Raw genomic sequence first — 13,091 nt, 5'->3', positions numbered from 1 at the left:
CACCAAAATTCTTTCTCCAATCAGAGAAATGAACTTCCTGTTTACTCTCGCAGTTTTAAATTTCTCAGATATATTTGTAACACCTACCTTCTCAGCTCACAAACAGTTTACAGAACTTCTGGGAAACAGAAAGGCATGCTTGAATATGCCATGGGAACATCAGAGTTACCTCTGATCTCATAAACCTTTTCCAATCCATCCTGTATAGTTTGGGGGTTAGAGGATAGCATATCTTATGGTAAGAGGATAGCATATCTTATGGTCTAGTTCATATTGTAGTGCCAGAACAATTGATTACACCACACACACACACACACACACACACACACACACACACACACACATGCACACACACACACACACACACCATAAACCTTAGTAATAATATGTTGTTTTATTTGAAATATGCCTTTTCCTGACTAGATTTGATTGTATTTGAAAGATGTTACTATAGGAAACTCACTTACATGTCTCAGGATTTTCCCTGTTCAGTTACATTAAAATATTAGAGCAGCAAGAGACCTGTGATTGGACAGGGAAAAGGGAGGCAGAGCTAGGAGTTGCAGGGATGGAGAGTGACAGAGGAGAGAAAAGAAGGCAAGATGGAGGTGGACAGACAGGAAGAAGATCCTGAACCAGTGTGGCTTTAAATAGCCACAGGTAGTTATGACTAGAAAAATTGGGATAATTTTTCTAATCTAGGTGGGTGGCTTTTATTATTATCAATTGGTTCTGAAATTATTGTAGTGGTATCTTGTGAATTGAGAATATATTGATATGTAAATCTGACTTCTTAATTATAAGCTTTTAGAGTTCTGTTCCTACTGGGTGTTCTTGCTGGGTGTTGTGGTGGTTGACTGCTGGGTGGATGGTCATTGTTGTGTGGGGCTGGCAGGGCAATGAAGGGAACTCAGGAGCTCCAGCCCTGCCAGGACAGAGTCGCTGACTAGAGTGTGGGAACTTGGCAATTCTTTTTTAGTATTTCCCGCAACACTTACCTATTTCTCATCACTAGCCCCGTGTCTTTCTATAGACTGAAGAGACCAGATGAGAATGTGTTCAAGCTCTAATGTGCATGAATCTATGAAAAGTACTCAACAAAGGAGCCATTGAGAGGTCGCATTTCTAAAGAGAATTGAGTTGGTATTATGTTAAATTATGTAGAATGATAAGATATTGTCTTTAAATGTATTGGTAGAACCACTTCATTTATTCAGTTTTCATTCACTCAAAGATTTCCTAAATGTCTGATGTGGAGACATTGTAGTAAAAAAAATGTGAATCAAATAAAACACATGAAACACTGGATTTTAAAGCTCATTAGCAGCCAATTTAGATTTTGGCAGCTACACTGAAGTTCTTCTGTAACACACATTAAATTATGCAATTTCCTTCTCTCCCCTGATTTCCCTCATTCCATTTTTCTTTTTACCTTTCATTTTCCCCTTGCTTCCTTCTTTGGGTTGCTCTTTCTGTCTTAAGTCATGATATTCAACATCCGTTTGCTATTTCTTAAGGCGCAGTTCAACAATGGTGTAGGCATTAGTTCTATGAAATGAGAGAAACAGAGGGGAGTCAGTAACAAGAGAAGAGGTTATGTATTGAGAATTTCACAAGAAGTACAGAAACTTGCTGTCTGTAAAGATACATGCAGGCATTATTTATGGAACAATTAAAAGCTAGGATACCTCTATCATAAAAAATGCAGGAACTAAGGGAGACCCATCAGTGATGTAAATTAAAGGACTTCTGAACCAAATTACTGAAGGAAGAAATTTGAGTATCTAATGGTAAGTGGTAAAGAGCTAAAAGACCTTATTTCTTACTTCTAACCTAATTAACACAGCTAATGTTGGGTATGAATTAGAAATGAAGCAGAATGAGCAAATAATCCCTAAACATTCTGTTTCTATGTAGGATTATCTTCAAATATTAAAAATAAGAGCTGAGTGTTGAGTATTCTACCTGGTCCTTTGTAAATACCAGAGAGCTAAGAAGAGAACAGACAAGTAGTTCTAGAAAAACAATAGACTTTGCCAAAATATAGGAAGGAAACTCAACATAATCTAAGGAAATCTGCATACTTTCTCCTTTTGCTCATTTCTAAAAGACCCCCAATTGCTTAGTAAATGTTTTTGGCACAAATTACCACCCTTCTTTCCTTTTATTCTCTCCCACATAGACTGCACCTATTAATTCTGACATCCATTACAGGAATCATCTCAGTGCACTTCAATTAGGTGCATTAAAGCTCAATGTAAGTTCTTGAATATTCGCCCTTGCTTATATTTCAATATATTTCTTTTATTATTAGCACACAAAGCCTTGTTCAAACTGAATTAGTTTCTGTGTTAACTCATTAACGCTTAAGGCCAAAGCCATCATTCTATCAGTGGGTTCAGTTTTATAAATAACATATAATATTGCATATATATAATCACACATGTAACATATTACATAGTGTTATGATTCTTAATGTTGCTTAATGATTACTTTATAAAGCTCCATTCAGTATTTAAAGGTCATATAATATATTCTCCATTTGATTTTTATACTATTAAAGCTACTGGAAAATAGTTGCCTTACCCAGTAAATAATGTTTCTTTATTTAAGAAATAAAATATCTTCTTCATGTCTTCAGAAATTTGTGAATATACTAGCTTTCTGAACCAGATCATTTGTTATACAAGAAGCCTGCTGAAATACTAGTTATATCTCTATCCGTAAGGACTTCACAGACCACAACCAATGGATCTTACTTCAATTCTAGGCAAGCTGTTTGGAGTCAGTAATAAATGTAAACTTAACCTGTGTTGAGACAGGCATTATGTTGCAAGGAGAAGTAACATGGCAAGAAATCAGGTCTAACTGATTTGACACACAAAATAAGTGCATTAAAAACATATAGATGTGATTTATTCACTTTAAAAATCATTTGAAAGCCCGCTTTCATCTTGTCATGAGATCCTATTCTCATTGAATTGCAGTGGTCAGCTGGGTAGGTAGCATTTGTCCAGTGACCAAGTGATGGTTGGTCTTGTAGTGAGAATTATTGTTCTGTCGTGGCTAGCCAGATGGCAAGCATTTGTTGGGTGGTCCAAAGAGAGCTAGAATCTTGAATAAAGTACCCTAATACATTGCAAATCTAGCCTGCCAGAAATTTAGACATTGGTTCTTTTGATGTTTTGTTTTTTAGGTGTTTGTTTTGTTTTCATAGACAAAATGAACTGAATTTTTAGAAAGCTACAGCAGAAGCAAACAGTGGCTTCTACACAGTATGAATGTCACACTACTTGTCCACAAGGGATCAGAAGATTATGAAAAGTCAAATGAAACAATGTAAATAAATCTCTTAGGTGTACGGAAAGCATGCTTTCCTGGTAGTAAAAGGCCACCACAGTGTAAGAAAGTATCAAAATGCAGCTTCCTGTATTATGTGAAAACAGAAAGTGAGCTTTAACAACAAAAAGTACTGTCAGCTGCATGCAGGGAGTTTGTGAACTGTCCATTATTATTTAGTATTCACAAGATGTGAAACTCATTGCATTATGCCTATAGGCTGCTTCTGGTCCTTAGAAAATTTTACTATTCTTAAAAACATTTTCATGTGATCAGGGAAGATAATTAGACTATAGCAAAAATAAACAATTCAAACACTTAGGCATAGCTGAAACAAAATAAAAATTTACTAACGACTTTCCCATAAAAAGAAAAGTCCAGTACAAGCTACCATCAATGAATCAAAACTATTGAGATGGTTAATTTTAATTTTTGGCTTGACACAACCTCAATTCACATAGAAATAAAATATCAATAAAGGATTGTCTACATTGGATTCACCTGCTCAAATGTTTGTAAAGAATTGCCTAAAGATAATTGATGGGGGAAGACCCAGTCCAGTGTGGGTAGAACTATTCCCTAGGTGTAGAATCCTGAATTGAGTGGAGAAATTAAAGTAAGCTCAAGCAATAAAGCAGTTTGAATGCATTCATTCCTCTATGTTCCTGACTATACATATGATATTGCTGGCTATTTGATGTTCCTGCTTTAAGTCCTCCAAAGATAGTGGCTGTGTTCAAGCTTAATTCCTATTGCTGTAATAATGACTATGATAAAAAGCAACATGGAATGAAAGGGTTTATTTTAGCTTATGGATTACATATGAATCATTAAGGGAAGCTAAGGCAGAAATTTAACATAGGAGGTGATAACAGAAAACAGAAGAATCTTGCTTACTGATTTACTTCCCGTATCACATTCAACTAGGTTTCTTATAAAGACCAACTCCACTCCCATCCCGTACACTCAAACGTATACTCCAATCCTTATTTAATCTAATCCCCATCAAGGTATTATCACAGTGGTCTTACTATCTGTAAGTGAGTCAGTTATTAATCAAGAAATGCCCCCACAAACATGTCCATAGACCAATGCAACAGAGGAAGTTCTTCATCAAAAATTCCCTGTGGCAATCAAAATTAACCACTGTGGAATATACCCTGAAATTATAAGATTAATAGATCCTTTCTTCTGTAACTTTCTTTTTGTCAAGATAGTTTACTACAGCAACAGAAATAAAACATGGACAACATATAAACTACCTTCTTAAAATCAATAAATGTTTACCCTTTAGAAGTCTGTGATATATCTAAACAAAATTCAAAAGTCCAAGAAAATGCAAGAACCTGTGTAGAACCACACACACAGTGTACTGTATATACCTTCTGAACAAACACACACACAACTTATATTCCTTCTGATCACACACATATATCAGATACAACATTTGTGTCTTAATTATGTTCACTGATGTTTAAAAGAAAGATAGATAAATATTGAGACTTTTAAGTAATGTGCACTTAAAATTGTAGGAGTGCAAGTCAGTTATGATACATATAAGCATCTCCTTCTGTATTTGTCAGGAACTGGCAGAGCCTCTCAGGGGACAGCTATATCAGGTTCCTGCCAGCAAGCACTTGGCATCCACAATAGTGTCTAGGCTTGGTAATTGTATATGGGATGGATTCCCAGGTGGGGCAGTCTTTGGATGGTCATTCCTTTAGTCTCTGCTCCACACTTTGGCTCTGTAACTCCTTCCATAGGTATATTGTTCCCCCTTCTAAGAAGGATTGAATTAACCACACTTTGGTCTTCCTTCTACTTGGGTTTCATATGGTTTGTGAATTGTATCTTGGGTATTTTAAGATTCTCAGCTAATATCCACTTATCAGTGAGTGCATATCATGTGTGTTCTTTTTTTATTGGGTTATCTCACTCAGGATAATATCCTCTAGATCCATCCTTTTGTCTAAGAATTTCATGAATTCATTGTTTTTAATAGCTGAGTAGTACAGTACTCCATTGTGTAAATGTACCACATTTTCTGTATCCATTCCTCTGTTGAGGGACATTTGGGTTCTTTCCAGCTTCTGGCTATTATGAATAAGGCTACTATGAACATAGTGGAGCATGTGTCTTTATTACCTGTTGGATCTGAGGAGTGATATTGCTGGATCCTCAGGTAGTACTATGTCCAATTTTCTGAGGAACCACCAAACTGATTTCCAGAGTGATAGTACCAGCTTGCCATCCCACCAGTAATGGAGGAGTGTTCCTGGAAGCAGTCGGTGGCTTTACTGTCTTCTGGGTGGTTTAAATGGCAGAGAGTTGTGTAGCTAGTCCCTCTGAACCAAAACAATTCCTACTAGACTTGGGTGTCTTAGTCAGGGTTTCTATTCCTGCACAAACATGATGACCAAAAAGCAAGTTGGGGAGGAAAGGGTTTATTCGGCTTATACTTCCATGCTGCTGTTCATCACCAAAGGAAGTCAGGACTGGAACTCAAGCAGGTCAGGAAGCAGGAGCTGAGCAGAGGCCATGGAGGGATGTTCTTTACTGGCTTGCTTCCCCTGGCTTGCTCAGCCTGCTCTCTTATAAAACCAAGACTACCAGCCCAGAGATGGTCCCACCCACAAGGGGCCTTTCCCCTTGATCACTAATTGAGAAAATGCCTTACAGTTGTATCTCACAGAGGCATTTCCTCGACTGAAGCTTCTTTCTCTGTGATAACTCCAGCTGTGTCAAGTTGACACAAAACTAGCCAGTACATTGGGGAATATAGAGTCACAAGACTCTCAACAAGTCAGTGGATCTTACAAGGCTCAAGAGACTCAGGAACCATTTGAGATCCATGAGGCCCATCCCCAAAAGCTTGAACAGTTGCTGGGAGGAAGAGACACTTGATTGGTGCTGGCAGCACCTGGGAATACAACTTCTTAAAATCACTTCACATGCAGGGGTTAATATTTTTTAACCTCTGAGTAACATATGCTCTTGTAACTCCAATAAATACACTGGTGAGGCAAGTCAGCCTTAAGTATTTCTTTGATCAGCAGTAACTGAACTATGTTGTGTATTTGGTTTATTGCTAGTATTATGTTAATTGGCTTCCCAAAATTATATGGGAATTTACACATCTACATGTAAGATGCTGAGAGTTCCTGGCCCAGTGGCTTTGGTCAGTGAAGTTACTGGTGGCCAATGGCTATGCACAGAGCCAGAGGCAGAACTTTTAGGATTCCCAGGCAAGAAATTCAGGAAGTTGACCATGCCAAGAAAGAGATAAGATCCAGGATTGAAAGTGGCAGAAGAGAAAGCTTACCAATCATGTAAGAGTCAGGGAAGAGGACCCCGCCCTATTGGGTCTGGGGAAGCAAAGATGGAATATACATTTTAGTAAGTAATAATTCAGGAGTATCAGAGGGAAGGCATTAGCAACATGGAAGTTTGGGAATGGGCTGATTAAGACATTTTAAATATAAGTCTGTATGTATGTGTCTTTCATTAAAAAATTCAGGCCTTTGGAGTGGGTACTAAGGAACTCACGCTACCACTGGGGAGATTAGAACAGAATAATCAACTACAACAAAAGTAAATAGTCATTCATTCACATCTTTCCAAGAAAGTCATATAACACAGGGAAAGTACATATGAGGTCATGAAGTAGAAAGAACAAGTAGAAATGGAAAAGAGGGGTAACAATGTGTTCTGATAGGTTGAATGACTCTGGGGCATACAGGTCTTATAAGGAACTTCAAAATAAATTAGAACACTTACTCATGGAAACAACATAATAGATGATAAAATAAATGAAGGAAAATATTGCAGGCTCAACTTGAAAGCTACAACACACAAGCTACAATAAATCTTTCCTGTGGCAAAAAAATAAATGAATTTGACAAATCTATGAAGTAATATGTTTTGTTGAGCAAAAAGATCATTCAACAAAGCTGGGGGACACTACTGTCATAGCTCACAGGACACAAAGGCACTCCATGTTCACATTGCCTGGCTCACAACTGTAATCTCAGCATTACAAAGGCTGAAGTGGGAGGATCAATTCAAATTTGAGGCCAGCCTTTGCTACAGACTAAAGAGACACAATTATATCATGAAAATAAATTACTGGGAAATGATTTGTAACTAAGGGTGAATAGCTTGTTTCTGCTGCACATTCTGTATGGAAAAATGTGCATGACCTAGAACTGGAAAACTGAATTAATAAAGAGTAAGTCGATGCTATGAAATATCACTTTAGATATTTTAAGTTTAGGACATGTGTTGGATGCATACTATTGTATATGGGTTGTGTGAAAGATATTTCCTGGGGAGATGTAACAGACATATCATCTACTCACCCCAGGCAGGGAACCTAAAACAGGCCAAAGAAAAGATACCACCAAAGTCCAGCTTAATGAGCCAATGCATTTTGTTGGGGTTCCTTATAAGAATATGTGTGAGCAGTCCCGTACAAGAGGAGAAGTGACTCAAAAATAGCTGCATCACCCCAACATGGGTGACAACTCACAAAATCTAGGAAAATGGAATACACTTTACAGCTTGGGGCAGATCAACAAGATTGGAGAGAAAGCTTTCCAGTTGACTCATTTGGTCAGAGCCTTTTCTAGGCAGCTGGTCTGGTTTCTCTCACTTCTTTGCAGTTTGGTTTGCCTGAGAGTAGCCTTCAGTATCTTTACAGCTTACTCTGGAAAGTAGGAGCCTTGTGAATCTGATCAGTTTCAGGCACTTCCTGGAGCTACATTGAGCTGTTTATCTTTGGTCTTTTTTTTTTTTTTTTTTTTTTGGTTTTTGGTTTTTGGTTTTTGGTGTTTGGTTTTTGGTTTTTGGTGTTTGGTTTTTCGAGACAGGGTTTCTCTGTGTAGCCATGGCTGTCCTGGAGCTCATTCTGTAGACCAGGCTGGCCTTGAATTCAGAAATCCTCCTGCCTCTGCCTCCCAAGTACTGGGATTAATGGCATGTGTCACCACTGCCCAGCTTTATCTTCAGTCTTAAGGAGCTTCCTTGGGAGATAATATTGGAAGAGAACTAGTATACAACAATGTGTAGGAATGGTAACAGTAATTTGAATATTTTACTGAAGATCAGAAATAAATAGGAGACAGACATGAGAAATACCAATCAGTAGACTATTTTAAAGTATGACAATAGGTTGGTTAAGGAGAATACAAAAAGAACAGCAGCCACAGAGGCCAAGCACCTACCCAAAAAATGAATAATGCAGAAACCAAAATCGGACAAGCCAGACGAAGTGTCTTGAAGATAGTTTTAGGAGAAAATATGTACATGGAAGTCAGGAAAGTTTTTTAAAAACAAGAACATAGCAAGCAGAATTAAATGCCCTAAATATTAAGTGAAAGAATGACAGAGAGCTGTTTTCAAACTCTAGAAACTGCTGATTGCCAAACTATGGCAGTGGAACAGAATGGGGAGAAAACAAATTGACATGGTTTGAATATAAAATAGGAGGAGGTAGGGATATAGTTTTGCCTTGAAAAAATAGCAAGGCAAAAAGATGCTGCTATGCTAAATGTTGCAAGGTCCATGAAGTAGATGAATCTTGAAATGGGAACCGGCAAAGCAGAAGAGTCCAGGTAGAGGAACAAGACCCTTAGAGGAGCAGGAACAGTTATCTCTTCAATTATAAAAGGAGAGAAGACAGGCTAAATAAACAGCAAATACATGTATCCACTTAGGTACAGAGGAATGACACACCCTCTGCTTTCATTTAGTGAAGCCTGAGGCAGCCTATCAGTTTAGAATGTAGGAAGCATTGTTTTTGTTTTGGGTCTTAGGTTTGTTTTTGTTTTTTGTTTTTCCAAAGAAAAGTAAAAGAGATTTACCATGGAAACCTAATACTAAGGCTGGATATTTAGTATCAAGAGTTATCCAAATTCATGAATTAAAGTGTACCTTGGGTATTACATTTTGGAATTATTTTTACTTTCCACCACACTCCTAACAGCTGATCTGTTGTGGCTGTGGCAAAGACTGACAGTAGGAATAATGCTAAAGGTTTTAGAAGCATATATAACAATAAGGGAAAAATAGGAAATACTTGAGTACTCATAAGGAGACAACACTAAAATTGGAATATAGAATCTAAATTGGATATGAAAAGAAATGAGCAGTTGGGAGGTGATGGTTCACTTCAAGCATTTTTTTTTATTTGGTACCATTCCAAGAGGGATGATTCCAAGGGTTGGAATAGGAACCCCTATTAGCTGGAGTCTAGACAGAAGGGAAAGGATAAATAGAAGCAGAAATAAACTCTGCAAAAGAAAAGCAGAAACTCTTGTTTCCAACTATGCTTTGGCACTCTGAAATTAGAAGTAGTGACATAGCAGGATGGCAGAGAGGAACAAGGTGGAGCTTATTCCAGACAAAGGTAAAAGTGTTGGGTATTCTGGGGACAAGCTATGTTTGGATGGTGCTGGTTTAAGGGAATCAAAAATATTACAAAGGTGATAATTTCATAGGAAATGGTCAGTGTTCAGAAGCTGGAATAAACTGGTCAGCTTGCCACCTGTTGAAGATACACCAAGTCTTTGCAATAAAAGAACAAGTGTTAAATGAATTTAAATCATTATCATCCTTTATATTATAGTTTTGATCATTTAAGATTCTCTTGACAAAGAACTGAAATCTCTTTCCATGTTGGACATCATAGGTAGCTCTTTTAGTTCTTCTCTGGGATCTGGTTTCTCTTCTGCATTGAGTTGAGTAAGTTTATTGCTTTGCAGGAACACTCTGTCTTCTTCCATAGATGTCAGCCTACTATATTCACAGTTTACAAAACAAGATGCCTCCACCTTACAATAAAAAAGTCAAAAGTACTCATACCATTTTTTCAACAATTTAAACACAAACTTGCAGGCAATTGAGTAACATTTTGAATAGTTTCTTCACATGCTCAGAATCCAAAAGCTCAGGTTCATCCATTATAATCCCCTTCACCAAATTCTGTAATAGCAGAACTAAAGGACTCCCTAGGTAGCCTAAAAGCTGTAGTTATAAAACAACAGAAGTGAAGTAGGAATTTACACAGCAGGCAGCAAACTCATGAAACTTATTCCCTAACTGGCAGAACAAGCTAAAAATACAGCTTTCTATATATTTTTGGATGATAAATTTATAATAGGTTATTAATGAAACTAGAACATTTAGTATATAATCCTGATTTTTCTAAAGTTAAAATTATGTAGAAGGAAACTGATACCTACCTCATAAAAATGTATATAGCAACAGCACTGGAAAATACCTTCTAGGATTAATATGCCATGGACCCAAAGAACAGATTCAATTCTTTCTCTAAGAATATATCACACTGCATCGTCGTTCAATGAAAAGAGAGAGAAAAATATTAGTATTCCATAAAATATTACCAGCTGATATGCTTGTTCATCTCCTTAATTTCTATTATATAAATAACGTGATACTGAATAAAAACATCCTCACTCAAAATTTAAATGAAATAAAGCTAAAGTTTTTGGCAAGAGTTTATGGCTTAGAGAATGTGAAGTTGAAACAATAGATTGCAATTTTAATGATTTTCTTCTGTTCCTAGGACAATTAAGTTATCCAGACATTTTAAAAGAGAGAGTAATTGTTGTTGCATCTGTAATTGGTAAATATACTGTTAATAAGACTTATTTACATGGGTGTGTCCAGACACTGGTTAAAATAGAAGGTTTTCAGTGTAATATGGAAGACTAACATAGCTAACACCAAACAAAATAGGCAACAACACAGATGCCTGTCACATTACAAGAGACTAAAGGCTTTATATCTTGGGATTAGGGACAGTTTTCACCATTCCCTGTTCTCCTGGAACATGGTTCATAAGAGCTGGCTGTAATTCATGTGGAGTAATGGTATAAGCCTGGATCTGAGGCAGGAAGTTAGAATAGATGTTACTGCCAAATAAAAGAATAAACACATTAAAGACTTTCATATGAATCTGTGTGAGTCTTGCTTAGTTAATTTGGTGTGCCAAATTCTCCTGGTATCTTCTATCTCCTTTGACTCCTACAATCTTTCCTCCCCCTCAACCATGGGGTTTCCCAATCTCTAAGAGGAGAAACCCAATAGAGACTTCCATTTTAGGCTTTCTGTCTGCATCCACTCACATCTGCTGCTGGAAAATATAGGAAGCCCCTGTGATGACAACTGGACAAGACACTTCACTGATTTGGGGGGGGGGGATTGGGGGGCTGTCATCATGGTTGGTACTGAGAGTGAAGCTATAACCTGGGCCTGCACCTCTACAGACATATTATTCTTGCTAGCTTGGTGTTTTGCAGAACTCCTTACAGTTGGAGTGGATATATTTCTGACTCTTGCCTGCTATTGGGATTTTTCTTTTCCATTTAGATTTCTTTATCCTGCCTCAATATGAGGACTTTTGCCTTGTCTTATTTCATCTTGTTTTGTTGTGTTTAGTTTTTCCCTCTTAGAGGCCTGATCTTTTCTGAAGAGGAAATGGAGGGAAAATGGATCTGGGGGAGAGGTGAGGTGGAGGGAGGTAGAAAGAGTGGAGGGAAAGAAAAATGTAGTTGGGATGTGTTATATGAGAGATGAATCTATTTTTAATAAAAAATAATTTTAAAAGAAAAAATATGGCAATGAAGGCCTTTAGAAAGTATTTGCCTATCACTATCTTAAAACCAAATGAAACAATATTGGCCAGCATTGATTCAAAACCATTAATAACTGAATATAGCAGGCTCAGGGGCACATATTTGTACTCTCAGCACTTTGGAGTTTAAGAAGAGATCATTGCCAGAAGTTTAAGACCACAAAGCAACAAAGGTCTCTTTGAAACGCTGTCTCAAATAAAGAAAGAATATATAGACCTCTGGACAATTGTCAGAATTATTTACTAAATTTTAATTGTTCCCTGTACATATATTATATAACAGAAATGTTTTTAAAAGAGAAAATAAGCATGTAAACATTCAAGCTCAAGTTAGTGCATCCATTAAAAGATGAAAAACAAAAATATCTTCACACACACAATATAATATACATACACCACAGGAAAGTCAAATCTAAGCTAATGGTACCCATATCCAATGATTACACAATCCAGTGTCCCCAAATTATTGTCTCCCAAACACATTTAACAAAATTTCTACCAAAATATCTAGAAACTTACTAGACAACCATATAATTAGGAGTGTATTTTATGCACACACATACATACATATGTTGCAGATTGGTTCTAATGCTTTGATTTGATTGAGAATCTGCATGTCCAAACACTAGGGGTCCTTGTCCCTAGTTGATTTTGATCATCAATAAAGATGCCAGCAGCTAATGGCTGGGAAAAGGCAGATGGGGTGGGACCCTTAGAATTGTATGGGCTAGGACACGGGCAGGGGTTAGAGGTTTGCCAGGATGCAAGGATAGACAGATGGATAGGGGAGCTGCAAGAAATAAAGCCAACTAGCCATGTGAGATTTCAGGTAAGTGGCCATTGGCCACTTCCCAGATTGGGCCTAGGGTAGCAGGTATAAGAAGTGCCCAGTCAAAAAAAATTAAAATAAGGAAGTGCCCAGTCATTGAATTATCCAAGGCATTTTAAAAATAAGGTAATGTATATGTGTCTTTCAGTCTCTGATCCAAAGAGCTGCTGAGTGATGAGTGGCTGGCTGGAAGCACACAACCCACTGTGAGCATAAGTGGAGTAGCCAAAATTCATGCTACACACACACACACACACACACACACAC

At 37.3% G+C, this 13,091-nt stretch overlaps 1 long non-coding RNA gene across 1 annotated transcript in view; it reads right to left on the bottom strand.

The window, feature by feature from the left end:
- Positions 1-1,438: 1,438 nt before the first annotated feature.
- LOC115032117 overlaps positions 1,439-13,091 on the bottom strand; it is an 11,873-nt gene continuing 220 nt past the window's right edge. The window contains exons 2-3 of the long non-coding RNA XR_003837750.1: positions 10,581-10,684; positions 1,439-1,548 (exon numbers count right to left, since the gene is read on the bottom strand). This is a non-coding gene — a long non-coding RNA (uncharacterized LOC115032117). The remainder of the gene's footprint in view (positions 1,549-10,580; positions 10,685-13,091) is intronic.

The sequence above is a fragment of the Mus caroli genome, chromosome 10 (assembly GCF_900094665.2).
Source record: "Mus caroli chromosome 10, CAROLI_EIJ_v1.1, whole genome shotgun sequence".
Lineage (NCBI taxonomy): Eukaryota > Metazoa > Chordata > Mammalia > Rodentia > Muridae > Mus > Mus caroli.
This window is presented reverse-complemented; position numbering and strand designations above follow the sequence as displayed.